We start from the raw sequence: 12,840 nt of genomic DNA, 5'->3' as shown, positions 1-12,840 counted from the left end.
ATATATTTCGCAGGCATGGCTTTAAACACCTCTGAACGGATAGGGCTGTCGAATGCGCATTTAAAGTCGACGAATAGGTGGAATGTGTTGATGTGTTTTTTCTTGGGACTTTTCCAGAATCTGTCGTAGAGTCAAAATCTGGTCAATGGTGGATTTGCCAGACCTGAAGCCGCATTAGTATGTTCCAGTAATTTAATTAACAATTGGCTTGAGTCGTTCACACAGCACGCTGGATATCACTTTATATGCGATGGGAAGGAGACTTATTCTTCTATTGTTGATGTTTCATTATGGAGGCTGAATTTTCCGACGATGGGACCTAAAATATTTCCAATTTTTGCATTAAGTTCTCCTAGTAAAATTTTAATGTCATGGCCAGGCCAGCGGTCATATGCCGTTTCTAGGCTATCGTAAAATATTCCCTTAGTCTGTTGATCTTTGTCATCCGTAGGAGCATGGGCGCAAATAAGACTGATGTAGAAGAACATCGCTTTTAAACGGGTTATAGCAATTCGCTAATTTACTAGAGTGAATCTGGAGACGAGGTCTTTTATTCTCCTGTTAACCAAAAATCCACAGCCAAATTCATGTCTCGGTTCATGGCAAATGTAATACAAGGCGTAATAATCGGATTTATTTACTCCGTTCTGTACATCTATACTCCCTTCGATAATTAAGTCTCGACTCAAAATTGTCTGAAACGGATTTGATGCAAAGAAACATGAGGTCTATAACCAATATTTCTATCAGGCACATTTTTACCGTATCAACGTATATTTAAGGCCGTTATAAGACTGAGTGTATAATAACTTCTGTAAATATAATCTGGTCTTCTATAAGAAGACGCTTTGGCTTTCTGGTATTTTATGTGATGACCTATGTAATATCCAAAGTCCTCGGTCCCTCCCTTCTGTTACCTCTTTCAAAGGGCTGATATTTTGAAAATTTGTTAATCTCATATAAAGTTTCTTTACTTTTATGAATTGCTATTTATGATTGGGCTGAGTATATAAGTATTGTATGTGTAACCCAAAAAATATATTGAATTTCATTATATCATATGAGGAATGGATAAAATGCAGTTCCGTACGTGCCAATCTTTAATAAATAGCTCATAAACATAACAAAAACAGTACAAACTGAACCTTTAACAGGGGATGTAGCTCAGATGGTAGAGCGCTCGCTTAGCATGTGAGAGGTACGGGGATCGATGCCCCGCATCTCCAATGAAGCTGATTCTTTTTTTTAACGATTCCTCCCTAAAGCTGCTATAAGCTATAATTGATCACATTTATGAAATTAGCCTGTAAATCTTCACAACCAGAAATAACCTGTCATTTACTAATGTAAAACCATAATTCAATCACAACTTTTATTTGATCATACCATCACTTCGCATAGACTAATACGAATAGCATAACAAATTAACCTCATTAATGTTAAGCATAATCGCCGCACCATCACAATCTTGTGAAAAATTCAAAATAAATAAAATTAACCGCGCTAATAACAATTTTTGGGCTCTCGCCATCACCCTACCCCCATTAAATTACCACTAACTGTGTTTGCGGAAACATCAGCTAACCTCTAATCAAAATTCCAACTTTCAATAAACTCCACAATCATTGTGAATAATTTACATTCTTTGCCAAGCCATTTAATATCAACATATTTGCATGCACACACAAAGTTATACATATAAATATTTACATGTATTCCGACTTATGTTTACATATGTGCGGGTGGATGTGGATGTGTGTGCGTGCATAAGTAGCAAGTATAAATAATTACGCCAACAGACAACGTCGAATTCACCCACATTATGAAACCTCAAAATACGACAACCACATCCGTACCGGTAGTAATGGTTTGTAATGCAGGCAAAGTCACAGCCGACAGACTTGCATCACATTTTGGTCGATGGTAAAATAACGTACCGCCATATAGGCGGGTGGATGTATGAAGGAATCCTTGCACACCCATACAAACACGATGCAGCATTACGAGAGACAGCTATAAATGCAACATAATTACACTATAATTGACGTAACAAATGATTGCATTTAGCACAGACAAATATGTGTTGTGCCTAGTTGCCGATTTATTGCTGTGAAATTAAGATCGATTTTTTGTATTTTATCAAAATATGCCAACAATATTAGGTAACAAATTTGGTCTGTTCCCGTACTACAAGAATCTACTATTTTTTACTACTATAAAAATTGCTCCTTTATGATATTGAAGAAAATAGTAAAAATTGGCAGATTCTTGCCGTACGAAAACAGACCAATTATCAGTCAGGACTATTATGAGAAACTCTTCGGTTTTTCTCTGGAATACCTTTTGTTTGAGAATAGTTTTGATTTTTTAATACAGTTTCTGTGACTGCGTTCTGACTTCTATAAGAAAACACTTTTTCCCTCTTTGATAAAATTTATATAACTTTCTGGCCTATGAAAATAATTTCTTCTTTCTGCTTTACTATGAAAATAATATTCAGAAAATATGACGAACTCTTGATAATGAAACCTGGCAAAAACTGATACGATTTTTATATGCCAACGTTGTGATGATTAGGTTTAGCAAATCTTAAGACTAGAAATTGTTATATTCTTGTCAGGCAATGTTCTGGATAGGATCACCCGAAATAATGGTTGCCCTTCCTGTATGTTATGTTGAGGTCATATTTTGACCCACAAATTTTGATGAAGGGGAAGTAGAGTAGAAGGATATAATAAACAAAAAAGTGTCCGTAGAGTAACTGCGGGTAATGTGGACCAGGCGTCTAATGTGGACCACCCCCATATCAAAGAAAATGTTTTCCAAATTAGTGAAAACAAACATCAAGCTTGGTTTTTAATAAATAATTGCAAAGTTAAAACATTTAGTAGTAGAAAATGTAGCTCTGATTGTAAAAGTGTAATTTGAAAATTTGTTTGCACAATAGTCGGGCGTTTTTGCAAAACAGTCCTGGTTTTTCTCGAATATAAAGAAGTTATGTGGTTTTCTTGTTTTCTTTAACAAAAAAATACGTTTAGCAGTAATTATAATCGGCGATTTTTAATGTTTATTCATTTTTGAAGCCGATAATTATTTTTAAATACAAATATTCAATGTCGGGTAATGTGGACCACTACAAAAATTGGGGCCTTTATATGAGGACGAGTTCGAAACATGGGCGCATTTAATATGCGAGGAAGTATTCGATCCTCTGAAAACTCGATATGCGAAATTAAAGGTGCTTCGGTTGGATAATGAAGCAAGGACCTTCAAAATACCGCAAATGGGGCGGTACCCTTAAATGGGGGCTATTCCAAAACATAAACCCACTTATTTTTGCATTCATTGTTACCCAAGAGTGCAATAAATTGAAATTTATCACAACCAATTCACAACCTACCTTTAACATTTACGCCCAAAATATCAAAAAAAAGAAAATGGTGGTCCACATTACCCGAAGTTACTCTACATTTTGCCGAGAATTTCTGCAGCCTATGTTAAATTTCATTTCATCGAAAGATATATGGGGTCTTTGGTGCACCATTTACATTAAATAAGTATAAAGTATAAATAAATAAAAAATAAATATATAAATATAAATAAATATATTTTTCCCAATTTCAATAGGTTTCGTCCTTGGGCCAAATAAGTGAGCTGTGTCAAATTTTATACAATTCGGATCATAAATGCAACCTATACTTTGTTTATAGTTTAACATGGACAGACGGACGGACATGGATAAATCGACTTAGAAAGTTATTCCATGCATATTCTCCAAAGGAACCATGTGTCTATCTCATTTCATTTTGCCTGTTACAAAGATATGCACAAATACATAATACCCCGTACCACAGTGTCGTGGAGGGTATAATTAAGTTCGCCGTCATAGTGTTCGTTTTTAATTTAGTGGGACACAAAAAACCCTAACATGGTATCCACTTGGTGTTGAAAGGCTTCTAAGCATAACATCTTCATAAAATAGAATATTCAAATTCAAAGGGAATGGGCTGTTGCAAACGTAATTGTTGAGGATTTTCTGTATTTTTTAGCTTGGTTTGTTCTCGACAATTGCCGATTTTCTAATTAAATACAACAAATACTAGTTTCGCCATTTTATCGATTTTTATTGGAAATCATCCCCGTCGTCAAAGAGAATGACTTTTCCTTTATGGCAATTGATGTTTAAGTTCTTCGCTTTTAAGTATTATAAATATACAATATGTACAATATGAAACCAGTGAGCGGAGCAGTATAGTCGGACGTGGCTCCACGAAAGTCTAACTTGAAACCCGACTAAAGGTCAACAAATATTACTAATATTCAGCGGACGAGAACCGTTCTTGTCCAGATTCTCTTTACCGTGGGTTTTGTTGTGATGTTGGGCTTTCAATTGTGGCCAATAGAACGACTCAAAAAAAAAAAAAAACACAAAAGGTTAAGTTTTCGGTCCACTTCATCCCAAAATTATTATCTGATCACCGCTGAAAATTATAGGCGTTGTCCTTGACCATACCTGTATCCTCATGGAAAATTTCAAAGCAATCAGAGCTATATTTCCGCCTTCTAGTGTGGTAATGGGTTACTAAATATCTCAGCACGTAGGCACGTGTAAATATTTATGTTTAACTCCCACATCTGAGTACATACGTCCATATAAATGACCAATTTAAAGGTCAATCACTCCTCCTGGATATACTATCAAATTCTCGGGTCTATGTCCTTCAGTAGTAAATATTTACGTCATAGAATACAAATTTTGTAATTTTTCACACAAAAGTCAGGGTCCATTTGATTCGCTAAATATTGACCGATCTTTATCAAAACATGCATGCTTATTCTCTGGCCCGATTCCCTTCTCCATGCAGCGGCCTGTGGAGTGACCAGAAAAACCGACAAAAATAAAGATTTTGCTCCATTTCATCCCCTAAAAATTAACCGATCTTTTCCAAAAACAATAGGGGTCTTCATTGGCCAGAACCCATCCTACATGCAAAATTTCGTGAATATTAGTCCATAACTGAATGTCTAAAATTTCCCCCACTGAGAACCAAAAAAAAAAAAAAATAAATAAAAATTGGTTGATACCCGAGTCTGAAATCTTCAACATATTAAAAAACTTGGTGGTAAAATGGAGCGTACTCCAAAACGTGTACCGATATACTCTATTTTCAATACTAAGCAAACCAAGATTAGTAGCGATACATATACAATATCTTTAGCTCTATCTTGAATATTGCGAACCTTGTCGTGATTTCAACAGACAGGAGGATATGTTTGAACAGACAGGAAGACATGTCTGAATCGACATCGAATTTTTTCTGATCAAAAATATATAATTTATTGAGGTCTCTTTGGAATATGTCGAGTTTTTGAATATACACCTCACCTTATGGGGGAGGGTACGATGAGAATGTAATAACTTTAACGTGGCTTATTATCGATTACCACAAAAATATTCCTATACAAACGTTTAATTCTACTGAAATGATTACAAATTTCAATTAAATATTACAGTCCTGGTAAATGACCTGTAAACCAAAATACAAAAAATACCATGCACAAATTGCATTTTGAACTCTTAATATAGTAAATCTACATTTTATGCGAGACGTGTATAAACCACGTCTAGACAAAAATATTTGAATGTAATATATAGACTAAACTAAATTTTCGACACATGAACGGACACACACACTCACACACCCACTTAGACTAACCGAATGTTATATTTTAGTTTAGATATGCAGTTTAGAAAGTATAACGCATATATTACAAAGTCAACAACAACAACATGAATAATATAATAATAACGATACACCAACCAACAATTACAAAATGAACAACTACAACAATAACCACTACTACTACTGCACTACTTCTACAACCACTACAACTTATAGCAAAGTATGATAAATTACAAAGTTCATAATTAAAATGTATTAAATTCAATTTACTATCGCTACGAATATTAAAATTTGCAACAATAAAAAAATACAAAAACACAGCACTCCCTCTTCTTTGTGTACAATTCTGGCTTACCATAAACATTTAAGTGCATAGTCCTTCAGACATACTGAAGTTTGTATGTATGAATGTGTATGAATACGAAGGTAGATTTTGAGGATATTTCTTTGTCGTTGTTGTTGTTTTTTTTTCTTTTTTTAGAAAAGTAACAAAAATATATAAATATGTTTGGCAGAGGTAGAAGGATGAACAACTTTTAACATAGATTATTTGCAAACTACTACAACTACAGGAGGAAACAAGTTGATAGTTAAGATCTATGGAATAACATAAACCATAAAGATACACTCAAGGGAAAGAAATGGGTGCATGGTAGTTTATAATCGATAATAAAGAGATGAAGCATAAATATGCTATATTGGTTTCTAGACAATCTGACTATATTAAAATTATACAGAATATTAGTCCACGCACGAATTATTTTATAGTTGGACTTTCGTATAAAATTGCTATATATATATATATATAGCATTTCCACATTAAATGAAACCTTTTACAAATTAAATGAACCCTTTTCCAAATTAAATGAACCCTTTTCCAAATTAAATGAAACCTTTTCCAAATTAAATGAAACCTTTTCCAAATTAAATGAAACCTTTTCCACTTGAAATGAAACCTTTTACAAATAGAATGAAACCTTTTCCAATTGAAATGAAACCTTTTACAAATAGAATGAAACTTTTTCCAAATTAAATGAAACCTTTATTCTTATCTAAGGAAATATAATATTTGCACTAGTTTTAAACCAATATTTGAAAATTAAATCAAAGAATATTAACAAATATAGTTGTATGGCTATGTAATTAACATAAATATTCTTTAATTCGGTGTGATTTCATTTAATATCTTAACATAAAACTAAATAAATAGTAATACAAACTGGGGTATTTCTTGACATTTTAATAAATAAATATTTAAGAACAAGAATTGAATACCCGGTCCTAAATGCGAAATACATATTTGACTTAATAAATTGTTGATGATAAGGTAACTGCTTATCGTAATGAAGGGGTTCCCGACTTGCAGCCATGTCCATAACGTAGTTAGAACAATCTTGCCGAGTAAGCTTTTGAATACTTCGCTCGATTACATCAACAATGTTATGTTCCATTGAAACGTCACACAGCTCAGCTCTTGCACATAATTTTATTTTTGAAAATGCATTTTCGATTGGATTTAGCATTGGAGAATAAGGCGGTAAGAATTTAAGGTTGCATCTTTTGGATTCGATCAAGTTTTTTATGTCATGTCGCTTGTGTATTTGAGCGTTATTTTCCAACTCTGGATTGATTTTCTCAAAGAAAATTTCTATAAATCATTTAAATCTATCTGCATTGACACTGGAATTAGAAACGATTGTGTGATGTACAACTCGCGCGTTGTTTATTGCCGCAATTATAGTGACATTACGACCTTTGACCGTAGGCAACACAATGTGTGCTCTTGTTCCTTGTCTTGAACGGGCTTGGGTTCTTCGTATGTGAAAATTAAATCCACACTCATCAATGAATATAAATTTTTCTCCTTGTTGGGGTATCCATTTTGTAAAGTCTTGAGCATATTTTTGTCTCAAGCCTAATGTTCTGGAGTCATTCTTTCGTTCTATTTCAATAGAGGCCATCTTAAACGTAATTTTTAATCTCCGTAATCCATATTCTATGAAGCTTGTGGAAATATTTATATCATTTTCTCTCAACAGTTTATTTTTTATGGCTTTGAGGGTAATTCCAGGTTGACTTTCTATATAGAACTCGATCAGACTTAAAACTTGTGGTGTCAACAACTTAGTTCTATTTCCTCCACGCTTATTTTCCTTCAATGTTCAAAATTTTGTTTGTAATTACTTCACATTGTCGAGAGTTTACTGTTTTGGATGTTCACATTATTGAGAGTTCACTGTATTTAAAAATAGCAACGTTTAAAATAAATGCGAACCTGATTTTAGCTTGGGAACCTGAGGAAGAATCAATATCCTCGCCAAGTATTACAAGTGGAAATGCTCCAGAACCTACCGAAGCTACATCTACAAGACCCCGAAACAAATTGGGTCAGTATAACAAAATAACAAAAGACATGAAATTGTTATTATTTAAATTCTATGAAGAGGGGAGAACCATTTCCGAGGCTGCAAATTTAACCTGCATAAACATAAATTCCGAAAAAAACATTTATAAGAAGATACAAACAAAATTTTGGAACATTGAAGGAAAATAAGCGTGGAGGAAATAGAACTAAGTTGTTGACACCACAAGTTTTAAGTCTGATCGAGTTCTATATAGAAAGTCAACCTGGAATTACCCTCAAAGCCATAAAAACTAAACTGTTGAGAGAAAATGATATAAATATTTCCACAAGCTGCATAGAATATGGATTACGGAGATTAAAAATTACGTTGAAGATGGCCTCTATTGAAATAGAACGAAAGAATGACTCCAGAACATTAGGCTTGAGACAAAAATATGCTCAAGACTTTACAAAATGGATACCCCAACAAGGAGAAAAATTTATATTCATTGATGAGTGCGGATTTAATTTTCACATACGAAGAACCCAAGCCCGTTCAAGACAAGGAACAAGAGCACACATTGTGTTGCCTACGGTCAAAGGTCGTAATGTCACTATAATTGCAGCAATAAACAACGCGCGAGTTGTACATCACACAATCGTTTCTAATTCCAGTGTCAATGCAGATAGATTTAAATGATTTATAGAAATTTTCTTTGAGAAAATCAATCCAGAGTTGGAAAATAACGCTCAAATACACAAGCGACATGACATAAAAAACTTGATCGAATCCAAAAGATGCAACCTTAAATTCTTACCGCCTTATTCTCCAATGCTAAATCCAATCGAAAATGCATTTTCAAAAATAAAATTATGTGCAAGAGCTGAGCTGTGTGACGTTTCAATGGAACATAACATTGTTGATGTAATCGAGCGAAGTATTCAAAAGCTTACTCGGCAAGATTGTTCTAACTACGTTATGGACATGGTTTTGAAAATCCCACAAGCTGCAAGTCGGGAACCCCTTCATTACGATAAGCAGTTACCTTATCATCAACAATTTATTAAGTCAAATATGTATTTCGCATTTAGGACCGGGTATTCAATTCTTGTTCTTAAATATTTATTTATTAAAATGTCAAGAAATACCCCAGTTTGTATTACTATTTATTTAGTTTTATGTTAAGATATTAAATGAAATCACACCGAATTAAAGAATATTTATGTTAATTACATAGCCATACAACTATATTTGTTAATATTCTTTGATTTAATTTTCAAATATTGGTTTAAAATTAGTGCAAATATTATATTTCCTTAGATAAGAATAAAGGTTTCATTTAATTTGGAAAAAGTTTCATTCTATTTGTAAAAGGTTTCATTTCAATTGGAAAAGGTTTCATTCTATTTGTAAAAGGTTTCATTCTATTTGTAAAAGGTTTCATTTCAATTGGAAAAGGTTTCATTTAATTTGGAAAAGGTTTCATTTAATTTGGAAAAGGGTTCATTTAATTTGGAAAAGGGTTCATTTAATTTGTAAAAGGTTTCATTTAATGTGGAAATGCTATATATATTCTGCCTATAGCATATGCAGTATTCATTTATTTTGAATTTGATTTGACCTAGCTTAGAGTCGGAAACATCATTCTATGGAAGCCTCCAGAAGAGGTGGGCCAGATCACATGCGGATTTGAGCTAGGTTTGCCATGTGCACAGTTTGAAGCAAATCGGACACGGTAGTCGGTTTGTATAGATTTAAAATGTTAACATCCTTGGGGAAATACCATGTAATTTCGTTAAAAATTTAACGCTGTGCCAACAATATATATAAAGTTGGATACTCAATACCCTTCGTATGAAATTTACAGCTTTTCATAATTTTTACACTTTAAGGAAAGTAACAGAAGTGGACTGAGTTTTATCTTCGAATTTGATGTAATTTAAAAACAAAATATTCCTTGCCCAAATATTATTATTTTGTGGATGAGATTGGGAAGAAGTGGACCTATATTTCGAAATCAAATTGAGTTTAGAAGAAATATTACTAAGGGTAATATTTCTTCTAAACCTTTAAAGGTCATCACATGCACCAGCGGATTTGTCCAACTGGACCTAAAACCGACATTGCAATAAGGCAGAAGTGTCTTAAAGGGTATCTGTTTAGAGTGGAGGTCCAAAGTTATACCATGACCTAAACATTGAATATTGAAATTGGCTTTGGGGTCACTTTTGTTTTTGTGTTTGTTGTATTTTTAATTGCTTTGGTTCTGGTCCAGATTCAAAAAGGTTGCAATCTGGATCGGCTGCATCTGCGTCCGGAGGCAGATGAGTGGATTTTGCAGGGCACTTGAAGAGATGAAGCGTATCGTGAGGTTCAAGACGACACGCAGGGCATATGTGGTCAATTCGGGTCCAATACGAATTAAGGCAGCCGCACCATCATGATTTTTATTGGGTTAAAACTACTCTCGTTTGTCTAGGCAGTTATCGTTCTTCTGCTGCTATATGTTGAGGGTGGACTCCAAGAACTGCATTCGCGTGGTATTTGTCCATTGCCTGGGTCACTGCTTCCGTGTGAATGTTGGTAATTCCTGCTCGATGTGCCTGCTGATATAGGGGTTCTCTATTATACCGTTGGAACTTTATCTCAAGGTCATGTAGGTATCTCCTTATATGCCTGGGTGGAGGAATCCTACCCATAAGATAATGGTATGAATGATTCCAGCGATAACACCCAAACAGGTACTGCATCGATAGCATCCTGTTGTGACGATGTAAGGCTAAGAACGTTGCCTCTTCCTGTAAATGTTCCAAAAGTATTAAGGAGGCACCCTGTTGCAGTTCTCAGGGCGGCATTCCGACAGGTTTCAATGTGCATCCACTGCGCGAACCACATAGGCGACGTATAGCATACCACCGACCGACCTATTTCTTTGTAGGAAGTCAGCAAAGTCTCTTTATAAGCAAACCAAGAGCTGCTGGTAAGCGACTTGAGGACGTTTTTCCTACTTCTCATCTTATCCGAAATATCTGTGACTTGCGCGGATGACTTAAATAAGTTATCGAACGTTTCTCCGATAATGTTGGGGTAGTTTGTTGTCGGAATAAGTATACCATCGACTATGATGTTCAGCGGGAGCTTCATTTCAGCTGTACCTGTGGTGAACTAGCGGGGGATATCTTCTTATTCCTCTGATTATATAGACATTTAACCTTTCACAATCGATCGATAATGGAACTCGATGCCATGATCGTACAGTCACATTACGATCTCTTTGCCATCCCGTCCTCAACTTAAATATGTGGTTATGGCGTGTAATGCTGTAGTTGTGATTTGTATCTAATTCTCATCAGAAGCAAGAGTAGTGACTGTACGATTCACCTGCCTTCAGTAGCAGGACCACCCTGCCTATTTTCCAGGTTTCAGGAAAGACAGGTTGAGTACAGCTGTTAAGGACGCTACTTCAGGTTCATCCAGTTGCTTAAGCATTACCATTGACCCAACGCTTTGGATGACTGGATGACTTAGCGTTCCAAATAACATCTGCCACATCATCCTTCGTAAATTGCGGTGGAACCTCACTCTCGGGGTGCTTTGAAAACTGTCGGTTAAAAATCTCTCGCACCTCTTCGGATTTGCTACCGTCCCTAAACGTGACAACCGTTATATCATCCTCCCTTTCGGGATTCGCCGCTGCTGGGATGTTTTTGTCTCACTTCGGTGTATAGGTAGGGCGACTGTAGTAGTGATGATGTCTCGGAAATTCCTCTTAGCTACGCGAGGATCTGAGGGAATGTGCATATTTCGGAAGCGGCGATCAGATTTGACATAGTTTAGGAAAGTTAGGCGTTCAGAGGTAATGAAATCGGGTGGTCATTTACGGAGACGATGATGGCAAGCCGTACCAAGAGAAATTACAGTTTGCCAGACTACATAATTTTTCAGACCCGGTGCCGCAATGTTGATGTCCGGCGAACTGTGCCAATCTCTTCTAATTGTCGCGGGGGCATCATTACCTTGTACGGGATGCCAAAGAAGACGGTAATTACTATCCAAAAGTGAACTAATGTCAGGCGAGATAGATCTGTACTGTACAGAATGTGCGATCCTCTCGCCTCCTCCTTGTAGCCGCATTTACCAAGCAATATGACTAAAAGTAGGTATTTCGGTTTTTGTGATGATAAGAAAAATATCTTGCAATAGGACAATGTTTACAAATGGTCAATGGTCTTCAATAACTGTATTTGCAACGATAGAGGGGAAAAGGCGGATGAACAAAAAACAATGTCCTTGTGGACAATTTTAAAAGCAATTTGGTCGTATTCATCTTTTTCTGAGATGATATAAAGGAGTGGTCCATTTTCATTTTTCGTATAACTCTTTCTTCTTATAATAGTTCGAAGAGTGTTCGATTTTATTTATGCAATTGGAAATATACACACCCGGTTATTTAACACACATTTTTCTTTGAGCGTAACTCATCTAACTTACATTTATCATAAAACACAACAATGGCAAGACAGCAAAAAATTGTATATACACTAATAAACTAAAAAAACCCCTCACACTAACAGACAAACACGTATACAACCATATATACATATATATTACATACCCAAACACATCTAGCTAGCAGACAGACTTATTCAGAAAAATGCAATGCAACAGTAGCAGCAGCACCAGCCGGCAGAAATGGCAGTAGCAACAGTCGTAGCTGCAACAACTAACAGTTTAACACTTAAGGGGCTGTTATAATGTGGCAACAAACAAAAATACAACCAAGTCAGGATCATTTCGTAGAACAGAATAAC

At 35.2% G+C, this 12,840-nt stretch overlaps 1 non-coding gene across 1 annotated transcript; it reads left to right on the top strand.

Annotated features, from left to right (window-relative positions):
• The first annotated feature begins 1,153 nt into the window (after positions 1-1,153).
• Trnaa-agc (transfer RNA alanine (anticodon AGC)) lies at positions 1,154-1,226 on the top strand. Its single transcript has one exon. It is a non-coding gene; the product is annotated as a tRNA-Ala (tRNA).
• The last annotated feature ends 11,614 nt before the right edge of the window (positions 1,227-12,840 follow it).

Source organism: Musca vetustissima, unplaced genomic scaffold, assembly GCF_032173495.1.
Source record: "Musca vetustissima isolate MV318-11 ecotype Yass unplaced genomic scaffold, APGP_CSIRO_Mvet_v1 utg21518, whole genome shotgun sequence".
Classification (NCBI taxonomy): domain Eukaryota; kingdom Metazoa; phylum Arthropoda; class Insecta; order Diptera; family Muscidae; genus Musca; species Musca vetustissima.
The sequence above is the reverse complement of the archived record's forward strand: the minus strand, read 5'-3'. Positions and strand labels throughout refer to the sequence as shown.